Here is a 9,138-nt window from a genome sequence, read left to right as displayed (position 1 = left end):
TGACCAGGATGGTCTCGATCTCTTGACCTCGTGATCCACCTGCCTCGGCCTCCCAAAGTGCTGGGATTACAGGCGTGAGCCACCGCGCCCGGCCCACCATTGATTTTTAACTCTTCTGATCCATTTAAAAATCTATTTAAATGCAGTTATCAGCTAGATCATCTGTCTGGAATTTGGTAGGAGGAAATGTCCAGGGTTTAATAATCTCCCAAAGTTAGTCTGCATAAGTCTCTACTGTTGACATAGCGCGGAGTGCATATGGGCGAAAGGGAGCCGTGCGGAGGGCTATTCTGTAAACGGGTTAGCGTGCTTGGATTTGCTCTGGGTATCAGAATCCTGATCTGAGAGTTTTAGGTTATATACGCACCATAATGTGTTACCTCAAAGGCTTCTTAAACCTGGACCTTTATTGTAAATAATAAAAGTATTTCTGAAGTAAGAATTATATCACTTAGCTATTATCTTATCATCTTTGCTACATATTATCTTAGGCATAACTATATATTATATAGAGAGACTGTGTGTGTGTGTGTGTGTGTGTGTGTGTTTTGCTTTGAGACGGAGTTTCCATCTTGTTACCTAGGCTGGAGTGCATTGGTGCAATCTCGGCTTACCGCAACCTCCACCTCCTGGGTTCAAGTGATTCTCCTGCCTCAGCCTCCCGAGTAGCTGGGCTTATAGGTGCCCACCCTCCCTCTCCACCACACCCGGCAATTTTTTTGTATTTTTAATAGAGACAGAGTTTCACCATGTTGGGTCAGCGTGGTCTGGAATTCCTGACCTCAGGTAATTTACCTGCCTCAGCCTCCCAAAGTGCTGGGATTACAGACATGAGCCACTGCACCCTGCCTATAATATATATATATATATATTTGAATTATTATCTAATGGTACTGACATAAATTTCCGACTTATTTCTACCAAAAAAATCAGTGATGACTACCAATCGGTACAGCTAAAGAAAATGTTTTCATTCTGATGTATTTGGAATTCTTTCTTTATATTACCCCAGCTTTCCTCATTCATTTCTGTGTATATTTTGTTCCACACTATTCTGTTTAAGGATATTATTTTCACATTTCCAGATTGTTTCTACATTTCACAGGTAATCTTTGGTCTTACATCTGCTATCATTTTCTTTGACTCTTTTGCTTTTCCACGATGCACTTTCCAAAAAGCTATTAGCCCACTTTACTTGGTAACCACCCAGGAGACAGCTTAGTCCTGTCTGCTAGGGGATGCTATTCTCAGCGAGTCAGTTCTGCTCTCCTCACTGCAAGGGAGACCAGAGGCGAAGGACCTGTTTCTGTTCCACCCAAGACTGCTGATCTGAGGTTCTATCTCCAGAGAGCAGGGGGCTAATCAAACCAAGTCACAACATTAAGGAAAAGAAAAGAAAAGAAAGGCCACGCGCAGCGGCTCACGCCAGTAATCCTAGCGCTTTGGGAGGCCTAGGTAGGTGCATGACGTGAGGTCAGGAGTTTGAAACCAGCCTGACCAACATAGACAAACCCCATCTCTACTAAAAGTACAAAATTAGCCAGGTGTGGTGGTGCATGCCTGTAATCCCAGCTACTTGGCAGGCTGAGGCAGGAGAATCGCTTGAACCTGGGAAGTGGAGGTTGCGGTGAGCCGAGATCTGGCCACTGCACAGCAGCCTGGGCCACAAGAGTGATACTCCATCTCGAAAAAAGAAAGAAAGAAAGAAAGAGCGAGCAGAAGCTGGGGCCACTCCTTGCTTGCCACTGTCTCCTCCCTCCTTCTTACTAATTATAGGCTTCAGCTTGTTTCTTTTTCAAATTCATTCAAGCAACTATGCAATGTACCAAAGTTCAAATATGAATGCATCAGGGAAAATGAGGGTGCCACCCACCCCCACCCATGCTTTTTTTTTTTTTCTTTGAGACGGAGTTTCACTCATGTTACCCAGGCTGGAGTGCAATGGCGCAATCTCGGCTCAACGCAACCTCCGCCTCCTGGGGTCAGGCAATTCTCCTGCCTCAGCCTCCTGAGTAGCTGGGACTACAGGCACGCGCCACCATGCCCAGCTAATTTTTTGTAGTTTTAGTAGAGACGGGGTGTCACCATGTTGACCAGGATGGTCTCGATCTCTTGACCTCGTGATCCACCCGCCTCGGCCTCCCAAAGTGCTGGGATTACAGGCTTGAGCCACCGCGCCCGGCTCACCCATGCTTAAGACAGCACATGAACCAACATTTGGCTTCCTAAAGTCAGAAATGACAGAAAACAGGAAGTTCATATTAAAAGAGGGAAAAGAGAAACATGGAGATCACATGCTCAGATTATACCTAGAGAGAAAGACTTTTATTTTCAACAAATAGTTATTGAACACTGTTATGGGCTAAACTGTATCCGCCTCAAAATTTATATGTAGAAGTCCCAACTCCTAGGATCTCTGAATGCAACTTGATTTGGAAATAGGGTCCAGCCTGCCCTGTAGATTTTGGACTTGCCAGCCTCCGTAATCAAGTGAGCCAATTATAAATCTCTCAGGGTATGGGGCAGGAATATGTACATATATGCAAACTATATATATACAAACTATATACATATATATAAAATATTGTATATATGTATATAGTGTGCTTGGTTTTTTATCTGAAGAAACCTGACTATGCAAACCTTCAGCATGTTAGATACTATAGGGACCATATTTGCTTTTTTTGTTTGTTTTGGTTTGGTTTTTTGAGACAGAGTTTCACTCTTGTTGCCCTAGCTGGAGAGCAATGGCATGATCTCGGCTCACTGCAACCTCCACCTCCCAGGTTCAAGCGATTTCTCCTGCCTCAGCCTCCGAAGTACCTGGGATTACAGGCCCCTGCCACTTAATTTTTGTGTATTTTGTAGAGACGGGGTTTTTGTAGAGATGGCTGATTTTTGTATTTTTTGTAGAGATAGGGTTTCACCCTGTTGGCCAAGATGGCCTCAAACTCCTGGCCTCAGGTGATCCACCCACCTCGGCCTCCCAAAGGGCTGGGATTACAGGTGTGAGTCACTGTGCCCCGTCTCCAATACTATGTTGAATCGCAGTCGTGAGAGAGTGCATGCTTGTCTTGTTCCAGTTCTCAGTGGGGACGCCGCTAGTTTTTGCCCATTCAGTGTGATGTTGACTCAAACTCCTAGGCTCCAGCAGCCTTCTTACTCAGCCTCGCATGTAGCTGGGACTACAGGTGTGCACTACACGCCTTGCCAATGAGTTCTCAGCAGAAGCTCGGCAAGCTTCCGCAGATCTCAGGGTTCTGTCTCTGCGCGTCTCCCCTCTCTGATGCTCTGCTCTGAGATTTTTAGCTGCCCTGGCCCAATACTCCTAACTCCATTTCTTCAATTTGGGGACATCACGAGGCTCCTGTTCGATTGTCCTCCCCTGTACTATGACCTGGAAACTCTCTCCAGGTAGTAAGCTGTGGCAATGACAGCGATTACCTTGGTTGCTTGCTTTCTCTAAGGGATTGCTACCAGGTGCTAACTTATGTCCAGTATTTGAAAAACATTGTTCCATATGTCATGTGCTGTTTTTCAGCTGCCAGGGTAAATCCAGTCTCTGTTACTCCATCTCGGCCAGAAGCAGAAGTCTTTTTGCCTGTATTACTGCAGTAGCCTCCCTGCTTCCACCTGTGACTTTCCAGAGTCTGTCGCCAATATTGTAGCTAAAAACGATCCTTTTAAAATGCAAATTATACTGTGCCTCTGCTCAGAACTGTTCAATGTCTCTTGCTTTCTTTCAGAATAAAACAATGTCTCTACAGTCATCCCAAGGCCATTTGTAATCTAGCCCTTCACTGCCTCTGTAATCTACCATTGCTCTCCCTGCTCCATCCACACTGGCCTCTGCTGTTCCTCCGACAAGCCGGGCACACATCCAACTTAAGGTCTTTCATCGTGTTTATTATTTTTGTTTGTTTGTTTGTTTAGTTTTATTTGAGATCGAATTTTGCTTTTGTTGCCCAGGCTGGAGTGCAGTGGCGCAATCTCGGCTCACCACAACCTCTGCCTCCTGGGTTCAAACGATTCTCCTGCCTCAGCCTCCCAAGTAGCTGGGATTACAGGCATGTGCTACCACACTCAGTCTTTTCTTTTTTTTTTTTTTTTTTTTTTTTTTGAGACAGAGTCTTGCTCTGTCGCCAGGCGCCAAGCTGGAGTGCAATGGTGTGATCTCGGTTCACTGCAACCTCCGCCTCCCACGTTCAACCAATTCTCCTGCCTCAGCCTCCCCAGTAGCTGGGACTACAGGCGCGCGCCACCATGCCCAGCTAATTCTTTTGTATTTTCAGTAGAGATGGGGTTTCACCTTGTTGGCCAGGATGGTCTCGATCTCTTGACCTCGTGATCCGCCCGCCTCGGCCTCCCAAAGTGCTGGGATTATAGGAGTGAGCCACCGCGCCCGGCACACACTCAGTCTTACTGTTTACTCTACTGTTTCCCCTGCTGTACCACAAAGTAAATGATGGCAAGGATTTTGTTTTTTTACTGACTTGACCTAAGCCCTAAAATAGTGCCTGGCACATACTAGACACTCCAAATATTTGTTGAATGAAAGTCTGAGTCAGTCATAGAACAATTGGAATATTAGAAAAGTTACCAAAACAGGCACACAGCCATAGGAGACAAAAGAGAAATCTAATTACCAAAAATGGAGTATAATATCAGAATCTTCCCAGAAATAAAAATCATTTGATGTCAAGTGTTATTGTTGGACAATAAATATTTAACGTGCTTTACCAAACATCAGAAATTAACCTAGAGATTATATTAAGATGGGGATCAAGTGACTTGAACTATGAGAAGCAGGAACTGATATTAAGTTTAGCTTTAAATAGTCCAAAAACATGATTTCAGAGGGCAAACATGTCAAACAGAAGAATTTCAGGAGTTTAGATGTGTACTTGGAAAATGCTGTTCCTACTAGGATATATTGAAAACTTGCTATGTGATACCATAATTTAAAAAATTTATTTGTTAAGATTTTTAATGTTGATAAAAGTGTAATGAAATGCATATCTAATAAACTAATGGTAGAATTCTATTGCAATTTTTTATATTAATTTTTAAAATTGTGGTAAAATATATACAACGTAAAACATATCACCTTAACCATTTTTAAGTATACAGTTCAGTAGCATGAAGTACATTTGCATTGTTGTACAACCATAACCACCAGCCAACGCTAGAATTTTTTTTTTTTTTTGAGGTGGAGTTTTGCTTTGTTCCCCAGGCTGGAATGCAGCGGTGAGATCTCAGCTCACCACAACCTCCACCTCCTGGGTTCAAGCAACTCTCTTGCCTCAGCTTCCAGAGTAGCTGGAATCAGAGGAGTGTGCCACCATGTCCAGTTAATTTTCGTGTTTTTAGTAGAGATGGGATTTCATTATGTTGGCCAGGCTAGTCTCGAACTCCTGACCTTGTGATCCACTTGCCTTGGCCTCCCAAAGTGCCAGGATTAAAGGTGTGAGCCACCGAGCCCTTTTATTTAAAAAAATATATATACATACAATATATATATAATATATATATACAATAAATATATAATAATTATAATTATTATAATAAATATATACAATAAATATTATAATAATTATAATTAATTATAAATATAATAATAATGAATTATAATAATATATTAAACAATAAATATTTAATATATATATTAAATAATAATATATATTAAAATATTTTAAATATATTTTAATATATATTATTAAATATATATATTATTATTTAATATATATATAAATATATACATAATTGTGTTTTAGGTTTTGGGGTACATGAGAAGAACATGCAGGATTGTTGCATAGGTACATACATGGCAATGTGGTTTGCTGCCTTCCTCCCCATCACCTATAGCTGACATTTCTCGCCATGTTATCCCTCCCCAACTCCCCACCCCCCACTGTCCTTCCCCTTGATCCCCCCCACAGACCTCAGTGTGTGATGCTCCCCTCCCTGTGTCCATGTGTTCTCATTGTTCAACACCCACCTATGAGTGAGAACATGTGGTGTTTGATTTTCTGTTCTTGTGTCAGTTTGCTGAGAGTGATGGTTTCCAGGTTAAACACATGAGGTCTCACTCTGTTGTCCAAACTGGAATACAGTGGCACAATCATAACTCACTGCAGCCTTGAATTCCTGGGCTTAAGTGATCCTCCCACTTCAGCCTCCTGAGTATCTGGGACTCCAAGGATGCACCACCACACCCAACTGATTGTTTTACTTTTTACTTCCTTACTTTTTAATTTATTGTTGCCCAGACTGCTTTCAAACTCCTGGACACTAGAGATCCTCCCACCTTAGCCTCCTGAGTAGCTGGGATTACAGGCATGAGCCACCAGATCCAGTGGCTCTAATACTTTTTTCAGTTATTAAATTAGAAAAAAAAATTGTGCTGTAATCATTTTTTTGTAAAAGTATTTGTGTTTACCAAGTTATATAATCAGTGGATTAACAAACTTCTTCATTATCCTGAAGAGATCAGTTATAAAGTAAAAGAAGGAAAAAGCACAACTGAATCTCAGAGACCCTTATAACTTCTTTTTTTGTTTATTATTATTATTATTATTTTGAAATGGAGTTTCACTCTGGTTGCCCAGGCTGGAGTGCAGTGGCACGATCTCAGCTCACTGCAACCTCTGCCTCCTGGGCTCAAGCGATTCTCCTGCCTCAGCCTCCCAAGTAGCTGGTATTACAGGTGCGCTCACCACCATGCCCAGCCAATTTTTGTATTTTTTTTAGTAGAGAGGGGGTTTCACCATGTTGGTCGTGCTGGTCTTGAACTCCTGACCTCAGGTGATCTGCCCACCTCGGCCTCCCAAAGAGCTGAGATTACAGGCGTGAGCCACAGCACCTGGCCCCTTGTAATCTCTTGTGTGTGCATTCAACCACACATCCTGTTCTATGTTTAAAGTAGAAACGACTTACAACTTCTTTGCTTAAGAAGAAAAATGTATCCAGGACTCAACGGTCTTTCATAGTGTTAGATCTTGTCTTTCACCTGTATGTCTTCTGGAAAGACTGTCTGGTAGTTCCTCCATCCTTCTATTCTGTGGTAGTTGCCAATACCAATTCTCCTGGCACTGACCAAGATAAAGGCATTTTAGTTCCTGAATATTTATGTGTCGCCACTTTGGATAGTTCACCTTCCCGTCCAGGTTTAAGTGCATCCTACATATAACTAACACATTTAATGTAGAAGGTAAGAATCAGAAGATACATAAAAATTATGCCAGGCTGATGCCTTCCTTTTCCAGATGAGGAAGCTAAAGCCCCAAAAGATTAAGCGATTTATCCAGAGATAGTCAATTAGTTAGTGGCTGAGCCAGCACACCAGAATACTACTAGGCTGGTGCAAAAGTAATTGCGGTTTTTGCCATTGAAAGAAATGGCAGGCCTGGCTTGGTGGCTCACACCTGTAATCCCAGCACTTCAGGAGGCCATGGCAGGTGGATCACCTGAGGTCTGGTGTTTGAGACCAGTCTGGCCAACATGGCAAAACCCCGTCTCTAGATGACAGAGCAAGACTCCATCACACACACAAAAAAGTAATGGCAAAATTAGCTCCTAATCCAGTGCTCTTCTGACTGTAAAATGCTACTGCACAAAGATACCTGTGTGATACTGAGTTAGCATGTATTTGACATAGCTTGTAAGTTTACAAGGTAGCACAATTCTGCCCCAGACAGTCTATATAGTTTATATATATGCTATATTATTAACTGTATAAATATCAACTATATGTAACTATATTATGTATTAACTATGTAAATATTAACCATTTTATATGTAACTATGTTATATATGAACTATATAGATATTGACTATATATTAATATATGTTAATATTTTAATATAGCCTATTGATTACAGTATAGATTTTCTATTATTTATAGATGCGAATATTAATAATATATGTTATATTTATATATATTTAATATATATTTATTTTATTCTATTTTAAGAGATAAGGTCTCACTCTGCCACCCAGGCTGGAATGCGGTGGTTCTAGCTCACTTCAGCCTTGAACTCCTGGGCCTAAGTGCTGCTCTCACTTCAGCCTCCTGAGTAGCTGGGGCTATGGTCAAGAACCACCACACTCGGCTAATTTTTAAATTTTTTGTAGAGATGGGGTCTCACTATGTTGCCCAGGCTGGTCCTGCTACTGTAGATTTTTTATAACATAACAAACATATTATAATATACAGTATATAATAAGATATCTATATTAATATAAAAATATATTTAAATAGGCTGGGTGCCGTGGCTCATACCTGTAATCCCACCACTTTGGGAGGCCAAGGTGGGTGGATTACTTGAAGAGTTGGAGACCAGCCTGGTCAACATGATGAAACGCTATCTCTATTAAAAATATAAAAATTAGCCAGGAGAGGTGGTGCGTGCCTGTAATCCCAGCTGCTCGGGAGGCTGAGGCACGAGAATCGCTGGAACCCGAGAGGCAGAGGCTACAGTGAGCTGAGGTCGTGTCACTGCACTCCGGCCTGGGCTACAGAGCAAGACTCCATCTCAAATAAATTAAAAAATAAACGAATAAATAAAATATATTTAAATATTTATGTACAATAATCATATTCATTGTATATATTTTTACTATAAAGAAACTTGTATTCGTTTTCTATTGCTGTATAACAAATAACCACAAATATAGAGTCTTAAAACAATACAAATTTGTTATCTCATAGTCTTCATGGGTCAAGAATTTGGGTACACATCTGTTCAGGGTCTCACCGGCTGCGATCTCATCTGAGGCTCAGGTTCCTCTTCCCAGTTCACTGGTGGTTGGCAGAATTCAGTTTCTTATGAATGTAGGATTAAAGGTTTCAACTCTTAGTGGTTATTTTCTGTTCCTCTCCTCTTCATAGGTCAGATTATATTTTCAAGGAATGTCTCTGCTGCTTTAAATCTGATTTCTCAGGCCGGGCGCGGTGGCTCAAGCCTGTAATCCCAGCACTTTGGGAGGCCGAGGCGGGTGGATCACGAGGCCAAGAGATCGAGACCATCCTGGTCAATATGGTGAAACCCCGTCTCTACTAAAAATACAAAAAATTAGCTGGGCATGGTGGTGCGTGCCTGTAATCCCAGCTACTCAGGAGGCTGAGGCAGGAGAATT

Source organism: Cebus imitator, unplaced genomic scaffold (genome assembly GCF_001604975.1).
Source record: "Cebus imitator isolate Cc_AM_T3 unplaced genomic scaffold, Cebus_imitator-1.0 Scaffold469, whole genome shotgun sequence".
Classification (NCBI taxonomy): Eukaryota; Metazoa; Chordata; class Mammalia; order Primates; family Cebidae; genus Cebus; species Cebus imitator.
The sequence above is the reverse complement of the archived record's forward strand: the minus strand, read 5'-3'. Positions refer to the sequence as shown.